Source organism: Gossypium hirsutum, chromosome D01 (genome assembly GCF_007990345.1).
Source record: "Gossypium hirsutum isolate 1008001.06 chromosome D01, Gossypium_hirsutum_v2.1, whole genome shotgun sequence".
NCBI lineage: Eukaryota > Viridiplantae > Streptophyta > Magnoliopsida > Malvales > Malvaceae > Gossypium > Gossypium hirsutum.
Window position 1 is genome coordinate 51,058,815 of NC_053437.1, and position 15,339 is coordinate 51,074,153.

The window sequence follows — 15,339 nt, forward strand, 5'->3', positions numbered from 1 at the left end:
TGGCCGATCCTAGAGAAGGTAGTGAGGATCCGTTATATCCTCTGGGTTTCACTCCACCAAATGCACAAACCCAAGCTGAAATATACTCAAGAAGACCGTCTATCACATTTAGGCCGCAACAATTGCAAACTGGTGCCGCGATCCCCATGGTTTTCCAAGGAGGATCAAGTTTAAACCTGGGAGATAACCTAATTAATCTCATCATTCCTGATTTTGATGAAACAGCTGAAGAAGGAAAGACGAACGTGGAATTACCAAAATAATGGGAAGATAGGTATAAGTGGTTGGAGGAAAAATTCAAAGCCTTGGAAAGCGCTGATAGTAATCAGGGAATCGACGCTAAAGATCTAAGCTTAGTCCCAGATTTAGTACTTCCTCCCAAATTCAAGATGCCCGAATTTGAAAAATACAATGGAACTAACTGCCTCGAAGCCCACATCACTATGTTCTGTAGAAAGATGACTGGCTACGTTAATAACGATCAGCTGTTAATACACTGTTTCCAAGACAGTTTGGTAGGAGCAGCGTCTAAATGGTACAATCAATTGAGTCATACCAAGATTGGCTCATTGAGGGACCTAGCACAGGCATTTCATGAAACAGTACAACCATGTAACGGATATGACCCCCGATAGAATTACATTACAAAACATGGAGAAGAAACCAAGTGAGAGTTTCAGGCAGTACGCATAAATATGGAGGGAGTTGCTAACCAAGTCCAACCACCGCTTCTAGAAAGAGAAACTACGATGCTCTTTATCAATACCTTAAAGGCCTCGTTCATCACGCATATGCTAGGAAGTGCAACAAGAAGCTTCTCAGATATAGTAATGAATGGCGAAATGATTGAGAATGCCATAAGAAATGGGAAAATAGAAGCAGGAGAGAGTAACAAAAGGTCAGCCGCAAGAAGGAAGGAAAATAAGGTAAACAACGTGAATGCGTACAACAAGTCGATTACGGTAAACCAGCCAAGAAAGGTGGTTGCTAGTCAACAAGGTTCAGAAAGACGAGAACCTGGTCTAAAACAAGGAAATAAGAAGCCCCAGTTCATGCCATTTTCGATGTCATATAAGGAGCTATATCAGAGTTTATTCAACGCACACATTGTTTCTCCTCATTACTTGACCCCTTTACAACCCCTGTATCCCAAATGGTATGATGCGAGCACACAATGTGATTACCATGCAGGAATTACAGGGCACTCAATAGAAAATTGTACTGCCTTCAAAAAGCTAGTCGAAAGACTTATTAGCATGGGTGTTGTCAAGCTTGACGACTCACCTGGCACAGAAAATCCGCTACCCAATCATACCGATAAGGGAGTGAATATGACCAGCGAAAGTAGGGGGAAGAAGTCAAGAACGACATTGCTAAAGTAAAAACTCTGTTGAAATGGGTCTGGAGAGAGATCACGAAGAGAGGGCTAGTTATTTTTGATTTTAAAGAAAGGTATGAGACCGAAAACTATTGTGAATTCCATCGCGAAGTAGGACATGAGATTCAAGAATGTGAGGGATTCAAGGCTCTGGTCCAAAACATGATGGATAACAAAGAGATAAGGTTTTATGAAGAAGTGGAGGGTAAAAGAAATATTTGTGCATCAGAATTGGCAACGAAGACTCCGAAAACGAATCATCCTGTGGTCATCATTTTGATGCCCTCGGAGCAATGAGTCTAGGGTTCAAATAGCACCAAAAATTGTAATTCAGAAACCATCAAATTTCCCATATAAGGATAGCAAAATGGTGCCGTGGAATTATGGGGGCAACATGACAATCTTGCGAAAAGAAGCGGAGAGAAATCAGGAAATAGGTTCTTACATGAGCAATGGGAAGCGATATGATGCTTAGGTAGAATCGTCAAGAGAAGAGAATTGGAAGAAAGAGTAGAGGAAAGGGAAGGCAGTGGAAGTTGAGTCATTGGTTAATGAACCAATAAAGGAAAAGAAGGCAAAGGAGTTTTTGAAGTTTTTGAAACACAACGAATACAGCGTTGTGGAACAACTGCACAAACAGTCGGCCCGTATTTCTATATTAGCTTTGCTCCTAAGTTCAGAAGTACATCGAAGTGCACTAATGAAAGTACTAAATGAAACATATGTGGCTGATGATATTTCGGTAAACAAGCTGGATCGGTTGGTCAACAATATAAGTGCTGATAATTTTATCTTCTTCAGTGATGACGAAATACCATCTGGAGGAAGGGGTTCTACTAAAGCCCTGCACGTTACTACCCGATGCAAATGGTACACACTCCCGGGGGTCTTGGTTGATAATGGATCTGCACTGAATGTATTGCCTTTATCTACTCTTAGTCGGTTACCGGTGGACAGTTCACACATGAAAGCATTCCAGAGCATAGTAAGGGCATTTGATGGAAAGAAAAAGAGGGTTATGGGGAGAATTGAGGTACCATTAAGGATTGGCCCAACTACTTATGAGGTGGACTTCTTGGTAATCGATATTAAGCCTTCCTACAACTGTTTATTGGGAAGAACATGGATACACTTAGCTGGGGCAGTACCTTCATCGCTATATCAGAAGGTGAAGTTAGTATCAAAGGGTCGGTTGATAACAATAAATGCGGAGGAAGATATCATCGCAACAGTAATTAGTGATGCACCATATGTGGAAATTAATGATGAGATAGTGGAATGTTCTTTTCGGTCATTAGAATTTGTCAACGCGATGTTTATTGCTGAAGGAAGTAGAATTTTTGTACCGAAAATATCCAGGACCCCAGAGATGGGGCTGTGATTGATGATTAGAAGACGAGCTTCACCCGGGAAAGGATTGGGAAAATATCTTCAAGGAAAGATTGAAGCACCGATGCTGAAGAAAAAGTTTGATAGTTTTGGTTTAGGATACAAGCCAGACATGAAGCAGAAGAAGAAAGAAGTAGAGAAAAGATAAGAGAGAAGAAGGGCACATTTGAGCGGATATGAAGTTAAATGGGAGCCTTTGACCTTTCCCCACATATCTACATCTTTTGTGTCGGGTGGGTTTATTCACCCTGACCGAGGCGTGTCCAGAAGCGAAGGCATTGAAGAAATGTTGGAAAATGTTCACATCAATGCTATAGAAACAACAGAGAAAAAGGCCCTATTGGAGATCTGCCCTTACGAACCTAGGAGCGAGCTAAACAATTGGACTTCAGAAGAAATCCCTGTAGTCTTTAGGGCTTCTTCAGAGTAATGCTCAGAACATTCTTATTGCTTTAGCCTAGAAATGATAGGAAATCCTTAGTGAAAAAGGCTTGAGCCTGAATATCATTATTCTAATGAAATACATCTTTACATCCATTTCGAGCAATTATTCTTTTTCTTTTCATGCAAGTAAATATTTTCTATTTGATTGATTGTCTTCCAAATAATTTGTAACCTTATTGTACAAATAATTATTCATAAATTTATATATTCTTGGTATATTCTTTGTTATATTCCCTCATAGGTCGTTAGATATCAATGACATGAGTAACGCTGCTTCAAACGCGGAGCCTCTTTTTGAGAAAGACATGTGTTTAGAGGGATTTCATGACTTTGAAAATGACGAAGACTGTGGTATATCTCCGGACTTGTCGAGAATGGTAGAATAAGAGGATAGGCAAATCCTACCCATTAGGGAATCATTAGAAATCGTGAGCCTAGAGGAGGGAAAGAAGGTGAAAATTGGAACTGAAATCACTGCAAAGACAAAGCAATACCTCATTGAATTGCTCCAAGAGTTCAAAGATGTTTTCGCGTGGTCATACCAAGATATGCCCGGGCTAAGTACTAGCATTGTGGTACATCGTCTGCCCATAAAAGAAAATTGTAAACCAGTTCAGCAGAAGCTCAGGAGGATGAGACCTAATGTTGTGCTAAAAATAAAAGAAGAAGTCAAGAGGCAGTTCAATGCTGGATTCTTACAAGAGACCAAATATTCAGATTGGGTAGTAAACATCGTCCCCGTTCCCAAGAAAGATGGAAAGGTACGAATGTGCGTGGATTATAGGGACTTGAATAAGGCTAGTCCAAAGGACAATTTTCCGTTGCCTTACATTGATACTTTGGTAGATAATAAGGCGGGCTACTCACTATTCTCTTTCATGGATGGCTTTTCTGGATACAATCAAATAAAGATGCAACCTAAAGATATGGGGAAAACAACATTCATTACTTTACGGGGAGCATTTTGTTACAAAGTAAAGCCCTTTGGATTGAAGAATGCAGGAGCAATGTATCAAAGAGCTATGGTGACTTTGTTTCATTACATGATGCAAAAGGATGTCGAAGTCTATGTTGATGATATGTTGCAAAGTCTAGAATTGAAGAGGAGCATGTTCAAGTCTTAAAAAGATTATTTTTGAGATTGAGGAAATTTCAGCTCAAGCTTAACCCAGCAAAATGCACGTTTGGAGCCAGATCAGGGAAGTTATTAGGCTTTATAGTTAGTAAGAAGTGAATTGAGGTGGACCCAGACCAAGTGAAGGCAATCCGAGACCTACCTCCTCCACGCACTCAGAAAGAAATCTGAATTTTCCTAGGAAGATTGAATTACATTGCTCGATTCATCTCACAATTGACTGAGAAATGTGATCTAGTATTCTGTCTTTTGAAGAAGCATAATCTGGGTGATTGGGATGAGGAATGTCAGGAGGCTTTTGAAAAGATAAAGCAATATTTGGCTAATACTCTCGTATTATCACCGCCAAGTCCGGATAGGCCATTAATATTGTATCTAACGGTTTTTGAGAATTCCATGGGATGTGTATTGGGCCAACACAATGAAACGAGAAAGAAAGAAAGGGCAATATACTATCTCAACAAGAAATTCACTGATTGTGAAATGAGATACTCATCAATTGAGAAATTGTGTTGTGCTTTAATCTGGGCAACACGAAGACTAAGGCAGTATATGTTGTATCATACGACTTGGCTGATCTCAAAGTTGGATCCTTTAAAATATATGATGGAATCAACTACTTTAAACGGGAGAATGGCTAGATGGCAGATCCTGCTCTCTGAATTTGACATACTATATGTAAGTCAGAAGGCCATAAAGGGGAGTGCAATAGCTGATTTCTTGGCTAGTAGAGCCTTGGAGGACTATGAGCCTTTAAACTTCGATTTTCCAAACGAGGACTTGATGTATGTGGCAAACACTGAAGAAAATCCTCAAAAGGATCACGTGTGGAGGTTAAATTTCGACGGAGCTTCGAATGCTATGGGTAATGGAATTGGGGGCAGTCTTGGTATCCCCGAGTGGAGATCATTACCCTGTGGCTAGCAAGTTGGACTTTGATTGCACAAATAATATGGCAGAATATGAAGCATGTATTATGGGCATTGGTGCAGCCATTGAATGGAACATCAAAATGCTAAGAGTGTTTGGGGATTTCGCATTGGTGATATACCAACTCAAAGGGGAATGGGAAACTAGAGACCCTAAGTTAATTAGTTATAGAAAGCTGGTCCTCGAATTGGTTGATGATTTTGACAATATCACCTTCTGTTATCTCCCACGAGAGGAAAACCAAATGGTTGATGCATTGGCTACTCTGGCTTTGTTGATTCAGGTGAACAAATTTGAGGTAATGAGGCCTATTCAGATGAGTATCTATGAAACCCCAGCTCATTGCTACAGCATTGAGGAGGAGGGAAAAGATGATCATCCTTGGCATCAGAGTATCATAAGTATGTGAAGAATCAGGAGTACCCTAGTCAAGCAACAGAGAACGACAAGAGAACTCTGAGAAGAATAGCCATTGAATATGTCTTAGATGGGGAAGTGCTATACAAAAGAAGGAAAGATCAAGTAATGTTAAGATGTATGGATGCCGTGGAAGCCAAGAAAATTTTGGAGGAAGTCCATGAGGGTATCTATGGGATGCACGCCAATGGTTTCACCATGGCCACACAGATCATGAGATTTGGATACTATTGGTCCACTGTGGAAGGGGATTGCATTAGTTATGCCATGAAATGTCATATATGTCAGATTTATGGAGACAAGATGCATGCACCCCCTTCACCACTTCACTTCATGACCTCTCCATGGCCGTTTTCCATGTGGGGTATGGATGTCATTGGGCCGATATCACCAAAGGCTTCTAATGGGCATCGTTTCATCTTCGTAGTCATTGATTACTTTACCAAATGGGTAGAAGCTGCTTCATACGTAAATGTCACGAAAGCAGCAGTCAGTAAGTTCCTGAAAAAGAAGATCATTTGTCGATATGGAATGCCTGAGAAAATCATATCCGATAATAGCTGAAGTTTGCAGCCAATTTAAGATCAAACATCATAACTCATCGTCGTATCGTCCAAAAATGAATGGTGCAGTGGAGGCGGAAAATAAGAGCATTAAAAGAATCGTGGGGAAAATGACGGAAACTTACAAGGATTGGCATGAGAAATTATAATTTGCTCTCCTTGATTATCGAAAATCTGTTAGAACCTCTACCGGGGCAACACCTTTTGCTCTAGTCTATAGAATGGAGGTAGTATTACCCATTGAAGTTGAGATCCTTTCTGTACGGGTATTATCTAAACTCCAGTTGGACGAAGCCGAATGGGTCCAATCTCAATATGACCAGTTGAACCTAATAGAGGAAAAGAGGTTAAGAGCTATTCACCATGGGCAAATGTACCAGAAATGAATAATGCGAGCCTATAATAAAAAGGTTCGCCCCAGAGAATTTCGCGAAGGAAACTTGGTGCTAAAAAGATTCTTCCTATGCAAAAAGACTTTAGAGGAAAATGGATGCCAAATTGGGAAGATCCTTATGTTGTAAAGAAGACCTTTTCCAGTGGAGCTTTGATCCTAAGTGAGATGGATGATAAAAGTTTGCCAAACCCCGTAAACATAGATTCCGTCAAGAAATACTTCACTTGAAAGAAGGGGGACCAAAGTGAAAACCCGCAAAGGGCGCTTTGCTTCCTAAAGAAAAGGAAAAAAGAGAGGGGATTTGGAGAGGCCAAGGTGAAAACCCGCAAAGGGCGCCTTGAGACCCAAAGGGGATTTGAGTCGAGAACCCAAAAAGGGTGGCTCAAATATTGATCAGAGTGGGGCATGAGGAGATTGGAACTGTTCAAATTTTGATTGGGGCACACGATGATCTTGCTATACCTGAGCCAAAAAAAAGGGTATACGACATCTTGGAGCATTGACAGAGTACTGCAGATCTCCTAACCACATGTCAAACTTAAAATAGTCTTCAGAAGTTTGTACAGAGAAATTCAAGCTACAATAACTGGGGCACCTAGTTCTTATTTTATTGAATATGTTATTCTTGAAAATACCTTTTTTTTCTTTTTTTGCTAATATACACATTCTCAATCAACTTCTTTGTTATTCTTCTTTCGCTATTGTCGATATTTTATCTCTTTTGAGCTATGCTCAGAACCAACTTTTATCCATAGTTATAATCTTTCAGCAAACATGTTGCATTGGAATAATGATTAATGGACTACTAAAACTTTCACAAAGGAAGTTTTGCATATTACTCTAAAAAAGTTTCTAAATAATACAGTAACCTGAAACAGGACTATTGTTTAGAACGAACCAGGATTAAAGGTCAGAAATCTGAGAAAAGTTTGATTTTTAAACAATCCCTTTTGGATTTTGTTAATAGAAAGCATCAATTGAACGAAATGTCAGCAATAATCATAAGTTAGAAAGAAGAGATCTCTTTGGAGGAAAATTCTTCGTGCACAAGCATTTGATGTGGCTTTTTGAGAATGGTACTAAACCAAAGATTTACACGTTTGGTATCCTTCAATTGCGATGGAAAAGATGGAGAAAGGACCAAATCTACTCTTTTTTTGAGTTGCATAGCGAACATAAACCAGTGAATCGAGCTTAGAGGTTTACGGTGGAGGCAATTTAATTAAGTGTTTCATTGGAAACACCAGCCAAGAGGGAGGGTGTTAAAGCACGGTTGTGACAAAAGCCTTAATAGATTTTGAGTAATACAGCAGCATCTTGCATTCATGCAAATACCATTCACTCATGTCTAGTTAGGAGCATTTGATTCATTCTGATCATGTCATCCTAGTCATTAGGCATAATTAGGTTCATTATACACGTCATGTTCCCCAGAAAACAGATCAGTAAGGATAACAGATCTTATCTCCCTAAGCAGTAGTGGAGCAGATCAAAGACGACAAATCTTATCTTTCAAAGATAGTGGGAAGCAGATTTAAGCCACCGAACCTTGTCTCCCTGAGCAGCAGCGGAGTAGGTTGAAGATAACAGATCTTATCTCCCTAAGAAGTAGTGGAGCAGATCAAAGACGACAAATCTTATCTTTCCAGGATAGTGGGAAGCAGATTTAAGCCACCGAGCCTTGTCTCCCTGAGCAGCAATAGAGTAGGTTGAAAATACAGGTCTTATCTCTGTGAAGTTGCAGTAGAGCAGATCGCATCAAACTTATCTTTAAAGTTGCAGCAGAACAAGTTAAAGTTAAAAGTGCTATATCCCTGATGTTGCAGTGGAGTTGATCGAAGCACCAATTCCTACACCTCTGAAGAGGCAGTAGAGCACCAAGCTCCAAGCACGACCAGGCAAAATTGGTTCTTTTTAGTCTTTACTATGTTCCTGTTACACGATAGCGAGAAAAGAGAGGCAGCTGTAATACCCAATTTGAATTTATCGAATGCAAACACCACAACCAATAATTCCTTTTCAACGGTGGTGTAATTAAGCTATGCATCAGTCAGGGTCCGGCTAACAACCAGTGTAGTAATACAATCTCTATAATTTGAGATCTATATCACCGTGCTCCTACGATCGAACTAGGAATTATAACAGTAATAGATGTAATTACCTCCAACCAATTAATATCCCTTATAAGCGAACCATATTTGATAGATTAGACCATATGAATGATAAGAAAACTAAGATAACGAAATCTAAGATATGAAGCTCTACTAAATTTCTCAGACTACAACTCATATTGAATGATAAAGAGATCAATGATACCCCAGAGAAAATCCAAAAAAAGAATATCCCTCATACGCACTAGAATCGGTTGTGACAGACACAACATAAATTGCATATATATAATTCAGAGCAACAACCAGAAGAAGTAGAAAATAGCATCATATGAGTCTTATCATCAAGTTTTCTACCAAACATAATGGAATAGAATGCCAAAGAAAACTTGATGATAAGACTCATATGATGTTATTTTCTATTAGCTAATAGTAATGCCGATCATAAACCAACCAGCCTAATAATACTTCCGTCCAATATTATTATTAGCTAGCGTTCTCATATGATAAGAATCACATCTGAAGATGAACAATTGCATATATCTCTGAAAATAAAAGAATATACAGAATACCCCGAAGAGTCTGTCACAAGATACTAGACTATAATCACTGCATTCAAAAATATTTGCAATTGAAACATTAATCCACTGACAACTACAGTCATCAATAATCCCACATTATCCCATTCACTAAAGAAATCAATTCAGAATCAATTCTGGTTAACCCATTCTTTAGATATCATACCTGAATAAGTCATTTAGTTGAGATTAACTTCTTCTTTAACAGTGACATTGCATAATCTAAATGATCTTCAGAAAAATCTGATATCTCTTTTAAAACCTTCTTTACTTGCAACTGATTCTCAGCTCTGACCGTATTATTAATCATTCAACCACTGAACTCTTCTGTTTCATACTTGTGAACTTAATCAATATAAATCTTGTGAATCCAGTTATATAAGACTTACAGATGAGGGAGTGAAGGTCGTAAAACCTCTAAATTTGACTCTCATATATACACACATATAACATAACATTTATCATCAACATACATTATAAATAATTTATTCATACCTTTATAAGTCTCTACTCATCATAAGCAACTTTTTAATCAGATACTTGAGTATCACTTTCAGCATTATCGGAATTAGCTCGGTTGGAAAACATCTTTGTCTATAAGTAAAACAAATCTCATCAGAGTCGGCAGATATCACACTATCACAAGTTATATAATGGCATGTATTTCTAGACATTACACATGTTATGTTCAGTCCTAGAACCGACTAAATTGTAGCTCTAATACCAATAAATGTAACACCTCTAACCGTATCTGTTGTCAAAATAAGGTTAGGAAGCATTACCGGAGTTTACGTTTCAAAACTATCAAAAATTTTAAAACATTTAATTCAAATCATCAATCATAGCAAAACCAATCAATAACATACGTATTGTCCCTTATACGAACCCTCGAGGCCCTAAAAACACATTAGAAATAAGTTGGGACTAAATCAGAAACATATAGCATTTTTTAGAAAAAGATGAAAATTTACAAACTACAGGGGTCACACGGCCGAGTGACACGCTCGTGTCTTAGGCCATGTGGACATTCGAAGTAGGGACACAAGGTCGTGTCCCAGCCAGTGTCTATGCCCATGTAACTCACTGACTTGGGTCACACAGCCAAACCACACGCCCGTGTGCCAAGCCGTGTAAGTCACGCAACCTTTAAAAAGCTACATGGGACACATTCTCATGTCACCTGGCCGTTTGTCACACACGGCTAAGACACGCGTCCGTGTCTCTGACCATGTGGACTAAAAGTAGGCCATTTCCAAGCCATTTTCTCACCCTTTCATTCTCACACCTATAACCAATTTACCGTATTTAATCAAGCATCTCAAAGTACACCACACCATACAACAACAAGCTATCCAAATAAGTACATATTCATACAACCAATATGCCTAAAAGGCACCTCAATCACAACAATTAAACATGTATAAATAAATGCTTAGTTTAGCCAAAACTTACCATTTTGTACACATATCAAATCCACACTCATATGTACATATTTAACATTTAGCATCATAAGCCATAAATACCAACTACATTTTTAGTACCAAAATGACCATGTTCAACTTCCATCATCTAAGCATCATAAAGACTATAAAGTCATCCATCAAAAGGCCACATACATATATTCACATATCAACTATTTCAATCATTCAAAATACCAAATTTACAAGCCAAAACATAATGGCTGAAACATCAACCAAAAACACTTATACATGTTAATATCTAGTTTAAAACCTTTCCAAAGCATACCACATCTTGAACATGTTGAGGTCAATTCATTATATATCACTTTGGCCATTCAAACATGCTTTAACACATGATCAAATTAATTAACACATATGAACAAGGCACCAAATGTACCAAGGCTACATCACCTAAAATGACATATATATGCCAAACACATCAACTAACATTAAACTAATCATCAACCATAAGTTCACATATACATGTCATTATAACCTTAACCAAGACATCAAAATCTACCAATATAATCAATGGATAGTGTGATAGATCTCTAACTAGCTTCGAACCCAATCGACTCTGATAATCTAAAAAGTAATGGTGAAATAATTACGTAAGCAATGAATGTATAGTAAGCTAGTATAAAATTTATTCATATCAATCCATTTCAAATATGAAATTTATACATATAAAAAAATAATCCTATACCAATACTGCAAGATTCATGAAACCATATTCAACAACTCACAAAGTGAATAAATTCACAGCATCACATATACAGATCATCCCTAGCATAAGGATTTATAAAACTTTAAACCCTTTCAAATTTTCTTATTTTTATTTGTATTTCATTACTTTCTATTACATTTAATTTTTTTTTAGCTTAAACAACAACATTAATTCAACTCATCATTTTACACTTCAAGTATGAACTTACTATTTCATTACCTTTCCACACTCGTTTCATATGCATAACACAAGACATAAGCATATCATTCAACCATAGCCACAAGCTAGTGCATTTAAACATAGCTCTTTTGGAATTAATTATATGATAAACAATTTCATAAGGATTTGCATAATTTAAACCTTACCACTCTTTCACGAACACAACCATATTTCCATTTGAGCGCTTACCATTTCAATGCAACTTATAAGTAAACATAATGTCATTCAACCAATAGCTTGGCACATTCCTAAGCATCAAACAACAACACATGTTAGCCATGTAAATATATATAAACCAATAATCTTGGATGAGCACAACAATTGATTACTTTTCATATACATGTATCATCCAACTAAATTTTTCATATACCATGTAACAACATATCCATGTAATTCATGTGTCCCTGTAATAGTCCGTATTGAACTCTTACCATTTCATATCAGAATATTGCCTGTTGAACCATTTAGAATATCGTTGGATACTCGGGATAGCTCACACATAGTGTGCTAAACTGTAATCCGTTAATTCCTACACATGTATGCTCATACGAGCTATGGATCAGTATGCTCTCACGAACTGTAAATCGATAAGCTCATACGAGATGAGAATCAATAAGATCTTACGAGATGAGAATCAATAAGATCAAACAAGATGAGAATCGATAATCCCTAATGACATGTCATTTGTATCCTACAAATTCCTAAGGTTCAAACGGGGCTCTGTAATCGTCGTACGCCGTTGGATTTATGTCGTTCCATAACACGGTAAATTGCATACTAACATATATATATCAATTTAATCACACTATAATCAATTTTAACATTAAATTTAACCAAAATTATACAAAGTACAATTCATAAGAACTTACTTGGCTAAATTACAGAAATACCAAAGTTTAGGGGCATTTTGGTAATTTTCCATTTTCCTCGATTTTCCACCCGATCTTGATCTAAATTAATAATTTCATAAAATATATTAATTTAGACAATAAAACAATTCATTTTATGCAATTTTGTCATTTTTACATTTTTATAAAATTGCCCCTAAAGTTTTACTTTATTCAATTTAGTCCCTAGTCCCAAAACATGCAAATTAACCATTTTTACCCACAATTGAGCTTAGTTGAATGTTCATGGTATCCATAACAGCCCATTTATGTAACAATTTCACATAAATTCTTGTACTTTTATTAATTTAACAATTTAGTCTTTAATTGGTAAATTCATGAAAAATCACTTAACAAAATACTTTTAATTATCAATCAACATTCCAAATTCATCATTTAACATCAAAATTACAATATTCATCAATGGAATCATTCAAAATCTTTAAGAGTTTCAAAATCGAAGGTACGAGTTAGCTGGACCTAGTTCCAATGATCTTAAAAACATAAAATTCATTAAAATGGATGAAAAATGGCTTACCATGCATGAATTGAAGCCTGACCGAACCTTGGTTCTTCTTGCCATGGTGTTTCGGTGATGAAGATGCCAAATGAAGAAGAAAACGTTTGTTTTCTTATTCTATTAACTTTTTATTTATTTATTTTATCTTTTTCATTTAATAATAAAATTATAATATAAAAATCACATATTAAAAGAACATAAAGCTTTAATCGTCCACCAACTTAAGAATGGGTAATTTACCCATTAAGGCCCTCCAATTATAATTCTTTAATCAATTAACACATTTAAACTAATAGCGATTGACTTTTTCAACTTTTACGATTTAGTTCTTTTTACTTAATTAATTATCGAAACGATAAAATTTTCCAACAAAACTTTATTACCACCTTAATTATACTCTGTAAATATTTATAAAAATATTTACGGCTCGGTTTATAAAAATGAGGTCCTGATACCTATAAAAATGAGGTCATACAACTTGAACTTAATAAATCGCTTATAAAACAAAAATTACTATATCAAAAATTACTATATCAAAAACCTTTTCAAAGTCATAATATTTACAAACTTACTCGTCGAATTTGGTGGCCCCAAAACCACTATTTTCAACACCAATGAAAAACGGGATGTTAAAACAGCTCCCACAGCATAATCATTGGCATCACACATGAGCTCGAATGGCAATGTCCACTCAGGAGCTACTACAATCAGTGCAGCCACTAGTCACTTTTTTAACTCCTCGAAAGCTAATAGACAATGTTCATCAAAGATGAAATGTTTATTCTACTCCAACCAAGCACACAAGGGTTTAGATATATTTGAGAAGTCCTTAATGAATCTTCTATAAAAAACTGCATAGCCTAAGAAACTTCTAATGCCCTTGACACTGGTAGGAGGCATCAACTTTTCTATCACATCAATTTTTTCCTTATCAACTCCAATTCCTTGTTGCGATACCTTATGCCCTAGAAAAATGCCTTCACGGACCATGAAATAAAATTTTTCCCAATTCAAGACAAAACTCATTTCTTCACATCGGTGAAAAACCGATTCCAAATTTTTCAAACAACTTTCAAAATTATCCCCAAAAATAGAGAAATCATCCATAAAGACTTCAAGAAAATTTTGCACCATGTAAGAAAATATTACCATCATACAACGCTGAAATGTTTTCGAGGCATTAAGTAAATTGAATAACACTCTTCTAAATGCTAAATTTCCATATGACAAGTGAAGGTTGTCTTCTCTGGGTCACTGGAGCTATAGCAATCTAATTATACCCTGAATTTCCATTCAAGAAGCAATAGAAGGCCTTCCCAGCTAACTTGTCCAATATTTGGTTAATAAAAGGTAAAGGAAAGTGATCCTTCTGAGTTGCCTTATTGAGCATGTGATAATCCATGCACACTCTTCATCCTGTAACAGTGCGCTATGGTATAAGCTCATTGTTATCATTATTGACCACTATGACACCTCTTTTCTTGGGCACACACTGTACAAGACTCACTTAAGAGTTGTCTAAGATCAGGTAGATAATACCTGCATCAAGCCATTTGATTCTTTCTTTCTTAACAACTTTCTTCATTATAGAATTCAACCTTCTGTACTATTTAATAGAATTGCCAAGAAAATCCTCCAATAAAATTTTATGCATGCATAGAGCAAGGCTAATTCCTTTAATGTCAGCAATTGGCCATCCTAATGCCTTCTTAGATCTCTGAAGAACTTCCAACAAATTTACCTCTTGATCGAGTGTCAACTCCGCAGAAATAACTACCGGCAAATTGTTGTTTTCTTCCGAATAAGCATATTTCAAATGCAACGGCAAAGGTTTCAACTCTAGTGTGGGAGGATCCTCCATAGATGATTTAAGAGGATTGAAGGTGTGAGCTGATAAATCCAAGGACTCAAAATTTTTCCCTGGTCTATCTACAATATGCTTTGACTCTATGAACTCACTGAATTTTCCAAAAGTCTCAGTTTCATTCAACTCAATCGAATCTATATCACTATATGAATTGCCTTGGCAAAATCTTGCAAACTCTTTTTCCACAGTTGTTTCTAGCAAACCAATGGCATGACAATCTTCATTCTCATCAACACATTTTAGGGCATCGAATACTTTGAAAGTGATTTGTTGATCATTCACCCTCATGGTCAGTTCACCTTTTTGCACATCAATTAAACTTC